The sequence below is a fragment of the Lactuca serriola genome, chromosome 5 (assembly GCF_051521515.1).
Source record: "Lactuca serriola cultivar US96UC23 chromosome 5, Lser_US96UC23_V15, whole genome shotgun sequence".
In the NCBI taxonomy this organism is placed as follows: Eukaryota; Viridiplantae; Streptophyta; class Magnoliopsida; order Asterales; family Asteraceae; genus Lactuca; species Lactuca serriola.
In genome coordinates this window covers 234,288,628-234,305,004 of record NC_136412.1, presented here as the reverse complement: position 1 = coordinate 234,305,004, position 16,377 = coordinate 234,288,628, and positions in this window count along the sequence as shown.

Here is a 16,377-nt window from a genome sequence, read left to right as displayed (position 1 = left end):
TTCCAACCCTTTTTCACACCTTAGGAGTCTCTCTCTCTCTCTCTCTCTCTCTCTCTACTTTCTTTCTCTACAAATCGGGTTTTGGTCAAAAATCGTCCCTTCAAGCTTCAAAACGGTAAGTTAACCTTCCTAGCTTGTTGTTTAGCTTATCACACTTGCAAATTCGTGGCTTAAACATCTAAAAACCCCAAGAACAAGAGTTTACGGTCTTGGGAGCATCCCAAAATTGTAAACACCTTGAAAGAGGGTTTTGGTGCCCAAAAACCCTTCCAAACCACTTCTAATGCTTAGCAATGACTTAGAGGCTTGCATGAAAGGACTTAGAACACCAAAATCTTAGCATATGGGGAGTAAACATGAGTTTACGGCCCAAGAACATTCTTGGACCATAAACCCATCTTCAAGAACCATAAACACCTTTTAAGGTGTTAAATTACCCCTCAGACACCTCCAAAAGCTTCCATGAGTGTCTAGAGCCTTGTAATCCTTCATGTGATGCACCAAAACATACCCCAATGAGCAACACTTGAGTTTACGGTTTGGGAAGGTCTCCCAAAACCGTAAACTCATGTGTTTAAGGTAGTAAACTCACCAAGAACACCTTCATAGACCGTAAACACCTTTCCAAGGTGTTTAAGTGCCTTTAACACCTTCCTATGCTCATATAAGTGACTAGAACCTTGCCTACATAGCCTAGAACCACCAAAGCACCAAAGAAATGGACTAACATTAGTTTACGACCGTAAACTCATGTGTTTACGGCCGTAAACTCCTTAAGGAGTGGTCCAAGGACCGTAAACTCCCTATTGTGTCCATTTTGAGCCCCAATCACTTCCTTAGCCCTTGATTCGACTCTAGCATGATTCTATGAGTGAGATAAGACCTTTAAACATCCCATTACACCACTACCATGAGTTTACGGCCGTAAACTCATGGGGGAAGTGGTCTTGAAACCGTAAACACCCATAAGGGCCATCATTTGAAGAGTAAACTCCAATGTGAGTCCATACACACCTTCTATGCAACCCTTGGTACTTCTAGCACTTGTAGCAAAGTGTTTTTATATAGTAGGACTTCATTAATTGCTTCATTAGTTATTAAATGACTAATTAGATACTTAAATGTATAATTACATGTTAAATAGGATTCGCGTGTGTGGTCAAGTCCTCACTTGACACTTAACATCGTATACCGTCCATTCATCCGAAACGCCAATGTCAGGTGAGTTCATACCCATGAATTAACCTTTTAAACGTTTTTACATGTTTTTATGGGGGGAATACAAGTTAAAACATGCTAGTTATCATATCAACCACATGTGATTAATAACCCGCATGCACAAGGATTTATCACACTTTTAGCTGTTTTACCAAGTATAATATTATAGATGGTTTTCCAAAACGTTTTTACTTGTTTAAATCTTTTCTCAAATTGTCTCTCGCGCTGTATGTTTTACTTCTAAACCAGTTACAACAGTGTTTTCAACAAAGGTTTTCTTTACTTATATTGTGTTATCAAATTATATTCAAAACGTGTTTATGAACGGTTTTCAAAGCTTGTTTTACATAACGATATCAAGTCGTAAATTCTTATTTTTAAAGGTTTTCCAAAGGTTTTACCAAAGTTTTCTTCTATGCTTCTATGCTTCTACTTCATTAAAATCCATGCCTGTACTTGTATAGTTATATAAATAATGTTTAAAAGACTTAGGAAGGCTAGTTCGCCCTATTTCCTTTTCCTCGTTGGGATGTGGTCTGGTGGGTATCGGATATCCGTCCGAAGGTCATTTAAACATTAGTTATATATCATGTATACATGTATGGACATAAAGGTTTACATCGACCTGTTCATTTACCTTGGGTAGCAAGGGCATCCTTCCATTCATCATTCATAGATCAGAGACACTAGTAACTATTATAGGAATAGTTAGGAGGTTCTATTTACTCTTTCTAGTACGAGAATTCCAAAGGAATCAGTTCATTCGTGAGTCTATATCATTATTCCAGCGCCTCTAACAGAATTCAGAATACGAGATACATCTTCAGGACACAGATTTCCCCGCTGTCAAGTTGGTAACCTGAGTCTCCTGGAGGGAGAGCGGACATTGTGTGTATAGATCTATACGAGACTGACACTCCCGCACCCTAACTGCTAGCTACAGTCCTCAGCCTACCAAGCCAAGGGGTGACAAATGTCACATTTATTCCGACGCTTGCAGGGCGTCAAGTACTCTAGTGTCAATCAGTATGGTTACGAGTATCTCCATGTTTACCTTATAATTCATGGCCTTAAGGTAACGAGAATCATCACTGTATTTCGAGACATTCCACTTAGGATTACCGGATGTTTTAGACTTTACTAGATTTTTAGTTCATTCAATACTATCTGGAGTCTGTATTTCTTTGTTTTAAGACCTTGCTAGCTGTATCGTTCATTTGATACTGTCTGGGGTCTGTGTTTCTTTGTTTTAGACCTTGCTAGCCGTATCGTTCATTTGATACCGTCTGGGGTCTGTGTTCCTTTTTTTAGACTGAGCCAGGCGTATCATTCATTCGATATTCCCCTGGAGTCTATGATTTCTTTTGCCTTAATCAGTAGTATTACTGCTGAGGCATATGTTATTTTTCCCCTGGTATTTTTACTTGTGATTTTCTCATTATTCCTTTGAAGTAAATACTGTTTTCCGATAATGATATTATTTCGGGGAAAATTACTTTTTAAAACATAACTCTGTCGGGTCTTGGTAGAAGACTGCTTTTAGTTAGAAAATATAGGATTTTCTAGAAAGAACGCTAATGCACCGTAGATTCTAAACTACTACTTTTCATAAAGTTATTTTGAATAAAAATGCTTACTTACACAAATGACACTAAATACTTATGAACTCACCAGCATTTATAAAAATGCTGATACTCGCTTTCAAAATAACTCGTATTCTCAGGTCAGCGATAGACATGTACATTATGGGAGCTTTTGTGGAGACAGCCTAGTACCAAGCTGCACCTATATTATTACTTGTATTAGTTTGATGTTGCTATGAAATGTAACTTATGTAAAACTATTACTATTAATGCAATGGTTGTTGTACTTTGATTACTATACTGCATATGTTGTGATACTTGACATGACGTCATCCACCCCAAAACGTTTCCACCGTTCCGGTTTTGGGGTGTGACATAATATCATTATTTTATGCTAAAATATCTTTATTTTTTTTTGTTAAAATATCATTATTTTTTTGCTGAAATATCATAAATTCTTGCCGAAATTTCATACATTATTAAATTTCTGGTATTAAAAAACTATTTTCGGATTATAAATCAGTTTATTTTAAATTTTTAATATCTGCAGATGTCACACCCCCAAACCAGAATGGCGGAATCGTTCGAGGGCGGATGACTTCATGTAGTATCGAAACAGTTGAATACATAGTAAAGAAAGTAACACAAACATCATATATATATTTTGAAAGTTTACATTGTAGAAAGTACTTGTTTCAAAAGAAATTACAATATGATGTCAAAATGAAATTAAACTAACGCCGCAGCGTCCCATTTTTAAAAGCAGTAGTATTACCTGTATTACTGAATTCCTGTGAAATACAAGTAGTTTTGAAAGAGTAGGTCAACATTTAAGCTGGTGAGTTCATAAGTATTTAGTGACAATGTTTGTATGAAATATAATGAAAATGGTTTGTACATGTTTAAATGTTCCTAGAAAATCCCATATTTTCTATTGTAGTAGATGGTAGTTTAATTGTTCCAAAACTGTGATGCAATAGTGCTTTTCATGCCTAAAATAGTAGGTTTATGTATAAATCGTTAAGGCATTTGAAAAATACCCCGTAAATTAATGTTTTTTAATACTCCATGTGAGTCTTATAACCATACTATTTGACCAAGATGCCTATAACAACGTTCTTCAGGCGTTGGAAAGTTATGACGTTTGTCACCCCAGGCCTGCCGGCCTAACTGTAGCTAACAGATTAGGTGTGGGATTGTCAATCCCGTATAGATCTATACACAAGTATCACGCTCCCCCTAAAAGGGATTATGGTATATAATACAGGAGTTAAAATGCATACTCGAAATTACGTGAAATGTCTCACAAAACTTAGTATAAAACAGATTTACGTATGAAAATGTCCATTTGTTCTTGTATATGAAAGTATTTCCTGGATATAGTATTCGTTAGTATGTAAATGTTCATGATTTTCTCGTAAACTATACCTATTATAGTTTCTCAAAATGTGTGTTTCGTTTTTATAGTAAACCCTAGTGTAATGCTCACTTGTTATGAAAAGTATAACTTCTGTAGTGCCATAAATGAACACATATACGTAAAGTATAAACATAGTGTTTGATTTGTGTGTGTGTGTATATATATATATATATATATATATATATATATATATATATATATATATATATATATTTCATTTCAAAAGACAAGATGTTATCGTGATATATTTTGCGTATGAAAGTTTCCATATAGTAGTTATGAATCACATATGATTCACTTGATAAAAAGTGTATAATGACACTTTTATGTAACACACTATAATAACCGTGTGTTGCTTGTATTTCCCCCCCCTTTAAAAGCGTATAGAAGCATTTATAAAACATTTAAAAGTGTAGATTATAGGGGTATGAACTCACTTGGTTGATTGAAGATAGTGATATGAAAATTGAGCAGAACTTCGGCTTGTGAAAGTCGATTTTCTCGGGATTCTCGGGAATCTCGGGAATGCAAAACCTTCATTCGGGACTTGTACGCGAAAACCGGGGCTTCGGGAGGGTCTCGGGGGCTTAAAAGCAGAGTTTCAGCAGAAGAGAAGAGAGAATTGAGCACTAAAACTCGAAACCATCGGTTTCTATTTATAGGTTGAGTTTTGGGTGTCTCACGTGGTGAGGCTTAGTCAGCATGATCCTCTTCGATGATTTGACGTGGCTGACACTCTGGCACCCATCAGTCACGAGCTCACGTCGTGAGTTTTGGTCTCCTCACGTCGTGAGGCTGAGTCAGCCTCAGATTTTGTGTCCCGAACTTGTAAAATCCGTAACGTTTGCGTACGAGCTCCAATTTCAATGTTCTTTATATGCACGCGTAGGTGTGAAAAGGCTCTACAACTCTCGTTTAGACTTCATCGGCTAATTTTGACTTTATTTTTATTATATCATTTTTAACGGGCCGGGACACGAAAAGTGCGTTAAAAACACATAACTTCTTCATCCGATGTCCGTTTTCGTCAGACTTTTCACCGTTGCGCTACTATTGTTGGGACCTTCGATTCTCATTTAGGCCGTTTCGGCCAAAAGTCTCTCGGTCTCTATTGCGAGTTTTTAGCTGTCTACTGCTATATACAGATTTTGGAAAAATCATAACTTCCTCATACGAAGTCAGATTTGGACGTTCGTTTTACGTACCTTTACGGTTTAATGATATCTAAAACATTCATTTAGATACTTAAGGCTAAAAACTATTGTATTGAAACTTCGCATTTTTCGTTTAATCGGTGTTGCCGGTTTTGTCAGAAATCTTAGAATGGTCATAACTTCTTCGTTATAACTCGGATTCTAGTGTTTTTAGTATTTATGTAAACCTTGACACAATATCTAACATAGTAGGTAAACCAATAGAGACTTTTGTACATTTTATTTTCAAAGTTAATTTCATTATTTCAAAAGTGGTTACAATACTTGACTTTTTAGGTCATTACATAGAGTCGAAATATCGGGTTGTCACATCATCCCCCCGTTAGAGGGAATTTTGTCTCAAAATTTAATGTAAGAAAAACACTTGCGGATTAGGGAAAAAGATGTGGGTACTTGTGTTTCATCTGATCTTCGCGTTCCTAGGTGTTTTCAGGTCCTCGCTTTGCATTCCAGCGGACCTTCACGATGGGTATGCGACTTTGTTTTGTTCTTTTAATTTCCCTATCCATGATTTCAATTGTTTCTTCTATGGAGTGGAGACTCTCGTTGATTTTGATTTCGTCTAGAGGGACGACGAGGGTCTCATCGGACAAACATTTCTTCAAGTTTGACACATGAAAGGTAGGGTGTACGTTATCGAGTTCCTGCGGTAGACGAAGTTTGTAGGCTACCGGGCCCATCCTTGCAAGGATCTCGAATGGTCCGATATACCTTGGGTTTAGTTTCCCCCGTTTTCCGAAATGTATTAACCCTTTCCAGGGTGAGACCTTTAATAGCACTCGGTCCCCGACCTGAAATTCCAAGGGCTTCCATGTTTTGTCCGTATAACTCTTTTGTCGGTCTCTTGAAGCCTTTAGTCGTTCCCGAATTTGTACAATCTTCTCAGTTGTTTCTCTTATGATTTCCGGGCCAGTGAGAGTGCTGTCGGGTACTTGTCCCTTGGCTAGTTGCGTGTCACCTTCTTCAGTCCAGCACAGTGGTGATCTGCACTTCCATCCGTAGAGGGCTTCAAATGGAGCAACTTTAATGCTGGAGTGATAGCTATTGTTGTGTGAAAATTCAACTAGTGGTAAATGGGTATCCCATGCTTTACCAAAATCGATTACACAAGCTCTTAGCATATCTTCCAAGGTTTGTATGGTCCTCTCACTTTGACCATCGATTTGTGGATGGTAAGCAGTACTCATGTCGAGCCTCGTTCCTAGGGATTTTTGTAACGATTTCCAGAATCGCGAGACGAACCTACTATATCTGTCGGAGATAATGGGTATTGGTACACCGTGCAGTCGTACAATCTCTCAGATGTAAGTTCGAGTTAGCTTCTCCATCTTATCGGTTTCCTTTATGGGTAGGAAGTGTGCGGATTTTGTTAACCTATAGACAATTACCCAGATGGTGTCTAGCCCACCTGTTGTCTTGGGTAATTTGGTTATGAAATCCATGGTTATCCGTTCCCACTTCCACTCGGGTATTTCGGGTTGTTGTAGTAATCCTGAGGGCTTTTGGTATTCTACCTTGACTTTGGCGCAAGTCAGACACTTGCCCACATAGGTAGCGATCTTTGCTTTTATGTTCGGCCACCAATACAGTTTCTTGAGGTCCATATACATCTTGTACGAACCTGGATGCACGGAGTATCGAGTCTTATGAGCCTCGTTCATGACTACGTCTCTGAATCCACCAAACTTCGGTGTCCAGATCCGATTCATGAAGTAATGAACTCCGTCACCCTTGACTTCAAGATTCTTGTCCATTCCTCTTAGGGCTTCACCTACCACGTTCTCTATTTTCAAGGCTTCCCTCTGAGCTTCCTTGATTTGTGTGGACAGATGTGAATGGATCGTCATGGTTAAGGATTTCACTCGGCGACCTGATTATTCTTTTCGACTAAGAGCATAGGCTACTACGTTTGCTTTTCCTGGGTGATAGCGAATCTCACATTCGTAGTCATTAAGTAGTTCAACCCATCGTCTCTGCCTCATGTTGAGTTCTTTTTGGTTGAGAATGTGCTGAAGGCTCTTATGTTCGGTGAAAATCGTGCATTTCGTTCCAGATCTTCAGCGCGGAAACGACTGCTCCTAGTTCAAGATCGTGGGTAGTGTAGTTGACTTCGTGCGTCTTGAGTTGTCTTGAGGCGTAAGCGATGACCTTACCTCGTTGCATTAGTACGCATCCAAGACCTTGGTTAGATGCATCACAATAGACCACGAAGTCTTCTGTTCTTTATGGCAAGGACAAAATAGGTGCGCTGCATAGAGCTTGCTTCAGTGTTTGGAATGCAGGGTCTTGTCTTTCTTTCCAATCGAAAGTAACACCCTTTTGGGTCAGGGTGCTAAGTGTTTTCGCAATCTTCAAGAAGTTCTGTATAAACCTTCGGTAGTAGCCAGCAAGGCCCAAGAATTGTCGAATTTCCATTAGTGTTCTTGGAGCGAACCGGTACTCGATTGCTTTGATTTTGGAAGGGTCTACGTGTATTTCGTCTTTGCTAACCACGTGACCTAGGAAATCTACCTTCCAAATCCAAAATTCACACTTGGAGAATTTTGCATAGCTTCTCTCTTCTTAGCGTTTCCAAGACTTGTCGGAGGTGTTGACCGTGATCCTCTTTAGTCTTCGAATAAATGAGTATGTCATCTATGAATACGATCACAAACTTGTCTAGAAACGAACGACACACCCGGTTCATTAAGTCCATGAACACCGCTGGTGCGTTTGTTAATCCAAAGGGCATTACTACAAACTCGTAGTGACCATAACGAGTTCGAAAAGCTGTTTTGGGAACATCTCCTTCCAAGACTCGTAGTTGGTGGTACCCGGATCTTAAGTTGATCTTTGAGAAATAACTTGCTCCTTGGAGTTGGTCGTACAAGTCATCAATGCGTGGTAAGGGATATCGGTTCTTGATAGTGAGCTTGTTAAGTTCCCGGTAATCGATGCACATGCGGAAAGATCCATCCTTCTTTACGAACAAGACTGGTGCTCCCCAAGGTGAGAAGCTCGGCCTGATGAATCCTTTGTTGAGTAGTTCATTTAGTTGGCTGGATACCTCTTGCATCTCTGCCGGTGCTAGACGGTATGGCGACTTAGCTACTGGTGTAGCTCCGGGAATTAAGTCGATTCTGAACTCGACTTGACGTTCTGGTGGAACTCCGGGAAGATCTTCAGGGAAGACATCGGGAAAATCGCAGACTTCTGGAATGTCTCTGATGCCTTTCGTTTCTTTTTCCTTATCTACCACGTGGGCTAAGAAGGCATGGTACTCTTTACGTAGGTATTTCTGGGCTTTGACGCAAGAGATGATTTGTAAATTGGTACCGGGTTTGTCACCACAAATGACAAGAGTTTTGCCGTTTGGCAGATTTAGGCGAATGGACCTTTCGTGACAAAGTATATCAGCATGGTGTAGGCTTAACCAATCCATACCAATGATGATATCAAAGCTCTTTATAGTGATCGACATTAGATCAATTTGAAATGAATGTTCGTTTAGAGTTAGTGTGCAGCCTATGTATATATCGTTCATGCTTTCTGTTCTACCGTTTTCCATTTCTACTGTAAATATCTTATTGAGTGTTTTAGGGTTTTGTTTAATTACGTGCTTGAATTTATACTCACGAAACTCCTCTCCGCACCACAATCAAAGAGTATGCATGCATAAACGTTATTGAGGAGAAACGTACCCGTAACCACCGTGGGATCAGCTATCGCTTCGTTCTGCCCTATTGCCAGCACTCGTCCCGTGCCGCCAGCATTCTTTGCCTTAGGGCAGTCTCTCTTGTAGTGTCCAGCCTCACCACAACCATAACACGTCTGGCCCACACCGACCCCAGGGACTTGGGTGATTGGTCGTGCCGGTGCCTTACAGAAACGGGCAGTGTGCCCTTTCTTGTTGCAGTTGTTGCAGTGCATCTCCCGACAATTTCGGTTGTGATGGAAATTGCATTTGTTGCACTTTGGTAGGTTCCCAACATATGGCTTTGCTGGTGTAGTGGTAATTGGAGCAGCAGTGGGGGCAGTAGCGGCATAGACTGCCATAAGCTGTTGTTTCTTGGAAGGTTCCTGTGAAGGTTGGCTCTTCCTTTTGTTCCAGAACCTCTTCTTCTTGTTGTTGTTGGTATTGTTGTTGTTGTTGTTGCTGCCTATGGGTTGCTCCGGTGCGGTAGTTGCGAAGTCTTGGCAGACCCCATGGTCTACGAGAGCTTGTGCCAACTATTTGGCACTATCAAAAGTGATTGGTTTGGAAGCTAGAACACTTCCTCGAATCTGGGGTGACAGTCCCCAGATGAATCATTCAATTTTCTTGCTCTCTAGAGCAACTATCCCTGGGCAAAGGATTGCCAAATCACTGAACCTGTTGGTATAGGCCGTGATGTCTGAGCCTACCATGGTAAGGCCCCAAAGTTCCTGTTCGAGCTTTTGTAATTCGCCCCGTGGACAGTACTCTTACAGTAGTATTTGTTTTAGATTCTCCCAGCCCATAGAGTTAGCCACTTCTAGCGTTAGTGACTTGACATGGCCATTCCACCATGTCGGAGCTCTCTCAGAGAAAGTACAGGCAGTGAACCTCACTTTGTTCCCTTCCGGACAAGAACAAATCTAAAAAACGGCTTCAGTTTTCTCTATCCACTGTGATAGAGCCATTATTCCTCCGGCCCCATTAAAAGTAATGGGTTTGCTATTCATGAAATCCTTGTATGTACAATCCCCTGAACGACCTGGACGTTGGCCATTCGTAAAACTATTTACTCCCCCACCTGAACCATTGTTACTCATTTGGGCCATTGCACCTGTCACTGCAGCTGTTACAGCGGCTATCAATGCGACATTTTCCATTGATGGAGGCGGTGGTGGTGGAGGTATCGTGCCCGGCCTGGGTCTTAGGTTTGGACGAGGAGGCATCGCGCTGCCAACAAATAAAAATAAAAGATCATAAGTTTTGGTGGTTGAGAGTTAAATGACAATGAGTTAACTATCTTTAATAGTTCGAGAATTTGGTTTGACCAACACCAGGTTTTGATTTTGATTCACCAATGGAGTTTGCATAACAATAAACAAACTCATGACTAGAATGAAATGCATAGAATTAACACACAAAAGAGATGTGTCCTATATATATTAAACATATGGTTGCGTTACGTCCGAAGTCAGAAGATTTTGACCTTTCTAAATGTCTCCGATTACAGGAAGTTAAAGAAGGTAAGACTTTTAGCCGATGGTCTTATTCTATATCAAAATTTTGGGATTCGGCAAGCACTACTTGCGACGTAGGTTGCGCTTAGAGCTTGATTCCGCATCCGATTGCTTTGCTTCCATAAGACGCCTATCGAAGGCGGCTTGTTGTTCCCTCATCTCAGAGAGGGCTGCAATCATTTGTGCTTGGAACGTGTCGGTTTGGAGTTAGGCATTATCCTATGCCCTGTCCAGACGACAGATGTCAGAAGTGTGAACCTGTACTTCCACGTTGACTTCACAAATCCGGCTAGCTTGAACCCTGGATTGATAGGACTGGTTGGCTAGCTTGCCCATCATGACTGGGAGTGCTCGGTTGGCTGAACCTCCGCCGCGGACATCGTAGAAGTCTTGACACATGTCGTAGGGAGGACGCACTCCTTGCTGTTGACTCCAATGGCGGAGCTGACTTCCCCAAACGGGAGTGGGCCCCTGAAAGTTTCTCCTAACAGCAGGAGGCTAAGCGGCTGGTGGGTTGATTACCTCTGGTTCTGAGTCTGTCCTATACGAGAATAGGGTTATAGGAATTGAAAAAAACTTGAAACATGTAAAACTTAAACATGTCGATTAAACTGTTGCACGTACCAAATACTCCTATAGTATTTAAATTTGTATGTTTGATACTAGTGTTTATTTTGGTAAGTTTTGACTTGTTGCTCACGACGACCATTCCTCGACATACGTTAGTCCAATCTCGGATAAATATAGTTGATCAGGCTATATTCGTCCCAAATCCGATTACATATTTCGAGGCCTAATCGTAGTGTCCAACTTGTCATAATACTTCTTGCATAGATCTAACCATGAAAATATATTGTTGTATGCATGTATTTGTACTTTTACGACCCAAAGTAATCTAAATTAATTGAAATGAGGTTTTAGGTGTAAAAACGTTTTGTCAGAGAGTTTTAGTCCCTTATTCATTTATAATTTGTATATCTTATGTGGTTCGATATACTTAGTTCACTATAAACAATGCTCTGATACCAATCTGTCACACCCCCGAACCAGAACGGCGGAATCGTTCGAGGGCGGATGACTTCATGTAGTATCGAAACAGTTGAACACATTGTAAAGAAAGTAACACAAACATCATATATATATAATTTGAAAGTTTACATTGTAGAAAGTACTTGTTTCAAAAGAAATTACAATATGATGTTAAAATGAAATTAAACTAACGCCGCGACGTCCCTTCTTCAAAAGCAGTAGTATTACCTGTATTACTGAATTCCTGAGAAATACAGGTAGTTTTGAAAGAGTAGGTCAGCATTTAAGCTGGTGAGTTCATAAGTATTTAGTGACAATGTTTGTATGAAATAGAATGAAAATGGTTTGTACATGTTTAAATGTTCCTAGAAAATCCCATATTTTCTACTGTAGTAGATGGTAGTTTAATTGTTCCAAAACTGTGATGCAATAGTGCTTTTCATGCCTAAAATAGTAGGTTTATGTATAAATCGTTAACGCATTTGAAAAAAACCCCGTAAATTAATGTGTTTTTAATACTCCATGTGAGTCTTATAACCATACTATTTGACCAGGATGCCTATAACAACGTTCTTCAGGCGTTGGAAAGTTATGACGTTTGTCACCCCAGGCCTGCCGGCCTAACTGTAGCTAACAGCTTAGGTGTGGGATTGTCAATCCCGTATAGATCTATACACAAGTATCATGCTCCCCCTACAAGGGATTATGGTATATAATACAAGAGTTAAAATGCATACTCGAAATTACGTGAAATGTCTCACAAAACTTAGTATAAAACAGATTTACGTATGAAAATGTCCATTTGTTCTTGTATATGAAAGTATTTCCTGGATATAGTATTCGTTAGTATGTAAATGTTCATGATTTTCTCGTAAACTATACCTATTATAGTTTCTCAAAATGTGTGTTTCGTTTTTATAGTAAACCCTAGTGTAATGCTCACTTGTTATGAAAAGTATAACTTCTGTAGTGCCATAAATGAACACATATACGTAAAGTATAAACATAGTGTTTGATTTGTATATATATATATATATATATATATATATATATATATATATATCAACATATTTCATTTCAAAAGACAAGATGTTATCGTGACATATTTTGCGTATGAAAGTTTCCATATAGTAGTTATGAATCACATATGATTCACTTGATAAAAAGTGTATAATGAAACTTTTATGTAACACACTATAATAACCGTGTGTTGCTTGTATTCCCCCCCCCCCCCCCCCTTTAAAAGCGTATAGAAGCATTTATAAAACATTTAAAAGTGTAGATTATAGGGGTATGAACTCACTTGGTTGATTGAAGATATTGATATGAAAATTGAGCAGAACTTCGGCTTGTGAAAGTCGATTTTCTCGGGATTCTCGGGAATCTCGGGAATGCAAAACCTTCCTTCGGGACTTGTACGTGAAAACCGGGGCTTCGGGAGGGTCTCGGGGGCTTAGAACCAGATTTTCAGCACAAGAGAAGAGAGAATTGAGCACTAGAACTCGAAACCATCGGTTTCTATTTATAGGCTGAGTTTTGGGGTCTCACGTCTTGAGTTTTGGGTGTCTCACGTCGTGAGGCTTAGTCAACATGATCCTCTTCGACGATTTGACATGGCTGACACTCTGGCACCTATCAGTTACGAGCTCACGTCGTGAGTTTTGGTCTCCTCACGTCGTGAGGCTGAGTCAGCCTCAAATTTTGTGTCCCGAACTTGTAAAATCGGTAACTTTTGCGTACAAGCTCCAATTTCAACGTTCTTTATATGCACGCGTAGGTGTGAAAAGGCTCTACAACTCTCGTTTAGACTTCATCGGCTAATTTTGACTTTATTTTTATAATATCATTTTTAACGGGCCGGGACACGAAAAGTCCGTTAAAAGCCCATAACTTCTTCATCCGATGTCCGTTTTCGTCAGACTTTTCACCGTTGTGCTAATATTATTGGGACCTTCGATTCTCATTTAGGCCATTTCGGCGAAAAGTCTCTCGGTCTCTATTGCGAGTTTTTAGCTATCTATTGCTATATCTGGATTTCGGCGAAAAGTCTCTCGGTCTATATTGTATCGAAACTTCGCGTTTTTCGTTTAATTGGTGTTGCCGCTTTTGTCGGAAATCTTAGAATGGTCATAAATTCTTCGTTATAACTTGGATTCTAGTGTTTTTAGTATTTATGTAAATCTTGACACAATATCTAACATAGTAGGTAAACCAATAGAGACTTTTGTACATTTTATTTTCAAAGTTAATTTAATTATTTTAAAAGTGGTTACAATACTTGACTTTTTAGGTCATTACATAGAGTCGAAATATCGGGTTGTCAGAGCAGCAACATACAAATGTTAAAAAAACAAACACGTTTCTTATTACAGTCTGCAGTCGTTTGGTCAACCTCTTTTACTGCAGAGGGTTGCAGAGGTGGTCCGCAGACTTTATGGATTTTTGCTTAAAAAAACAAACAACACCAAAATGTGCGTGAGTACGATTATTTTTAGATCTACTTAAGTATCCCTAATGACCATCATTTTGCACTATTACTCCCCTAACACCAAAATCCAAAACCCCAAACCTTAAAAACCGAAACGAAACAGTTTTTTCAAAACAAATTTTTTGTTGAACAACAAATATATTCACCGTCCACTCCTCCACTATTTGCATGATACTTTTATTTCTAATAGAGATTTTCATTACATATGCCTAGATAACTAACTAAATAACATTAAGAGAGCCAACAAAAGTTTCAAAAAAAATGCTCCGCTCCCCAGATCTAAGAGAACCAACACAACTGTATAACAATAAAAAGACCTATAAACCCACATGCAACAATTACTAGAAAACGAACTATTTGACGCTCAACGAAATGAAAACCAATCGAGCTTGAAAACTATTCGCATAAACAAAATTAATAGTCGTCGCCGCATTGCACGGGTACGCTACTAATATATATATATATATATATATATATATATATATATATATATATATATATATATATATATATATATATACTAGTTTTGTTACAATTACACACATTAATATGTGTAAATATCCATAGGATCTTCCAATCATCAAGTGTTCTTAACTTGAGATCGTTTATCTTCACCTCTTTATCCACCAAGAAACACACCCAAGGTGTAACAAACCGTTATTTCAAATCTATGTAATAATGTAGATAAATTTGTAGTTCTTTTTAAAATAATAAAGAGAAATTTTATCATACTGTGTATATTTACATAATGGACCCTCAAAAATAAAGTATTAAACAATCTCAATTGGGATGAAAAAACTGGTAGATATTGTAACAAGGTTTCCAAAGATACAAAGAACACTAAAATCCGAGTTATAATGAAGAGTTTATGACCAATCGAAAATCCGCGACAAAAACCGGCAAAACATTGTTCAGTATAAAAAGTGAATTTTCAATAAAAGGCTTTTTAGCCATAACAATCTAAATGAAAGTTGTAGATTATGCTAAACCGAGAACTTTCATAAAAAGAACGCCAAAATCTGACATTGTCCCGTTCTGTTAAAAATAATAATATAAAAAATAAAGTCAAAATTAGCCGACGAAGTCTAAACGAAAGTCGTAGAGTATAACTTTACCTACGCGTGCATATAAAGAACGTCAAAAACGGAGTTCGTATACGAACGTTATCAATTTTAGAAGTTTTTGGCTCAAAAATTGAGAATTTGTGGAAAACCGGGAAATATCGCATGGTGTACCTTCGGCCACGTCACCTCACATGCGAGGCTTCCCCGTGTCCACTCATGTCCATCTCTGATTGGTCCGAATCCTAGGTCCAGTGGGCATCAGACGCGCCTCGCGTCCTAGGCGCCATCTAAGACGGATCGTAAGACGCCTCCGCACGCGCGTCTAGCCTCCGTGTCCCCTTCGCATATCCGACGCGTGCAACTCTCCGATTCGACCAAAGTATCGGCCAATCCCCTTCCGACGTGCCATTCCAGGTGTCAGAACCGAAGCCTATCACCTCGCCACCTGTCCGAACACGTGACAGCCTCTCCTTGCCTCGGATCCGAGGCTTCGGCCTATATAAGAGGTGCCAGACTCTTCGGATTTTTCACTTTTATCACACCAAATTTCACACACTTTCTCCCATTTCACTTCCATAAACATACAAACAACCCCCAAAGCCCCGATATCTAGTCTAAAACCCTAAGCAATCTTCGAAACCCCGAGATTTCTGAGAAAAACAACCTTTCTCCAGTCGAAACTCTGCCCGATTAAAGCCGGTTTTTCACTAAATAAACTCCTTTCCAGAAAACGAAACGCTATCCAAATCACCACTTATCAAGTGAGTTCATACCCCCGTATTTTCATAATTTTTACTGTTTAAGGGGTGGGGGGGGGGGGGGTGGGGGGAATACAAGTATAACACAAGAACTTTGTGTTATAACTAAATGATTTCAAATCATGATAAAACGACATTAAGGCATCAAAAATACTCCAAATATTGAACTCTTTTATAAACTTATATTTTTCCCCAAAATTCAGATTTGTATACATATATTAATATAAATAAGATTTAAAAGGCTTAGGAATAATAACTCATTCTAGGTCATTTTCCTTATTTGGATGTGGACTTATAGTACCGGTTATTTGTCTGAATGTCATTTAAATTTTACTTATATATAAAATTGTATAGGTATATAAATATAAAAGTTGTTTCATCAGTTTAATTACCCTTTGTAATATGTTGAGCTG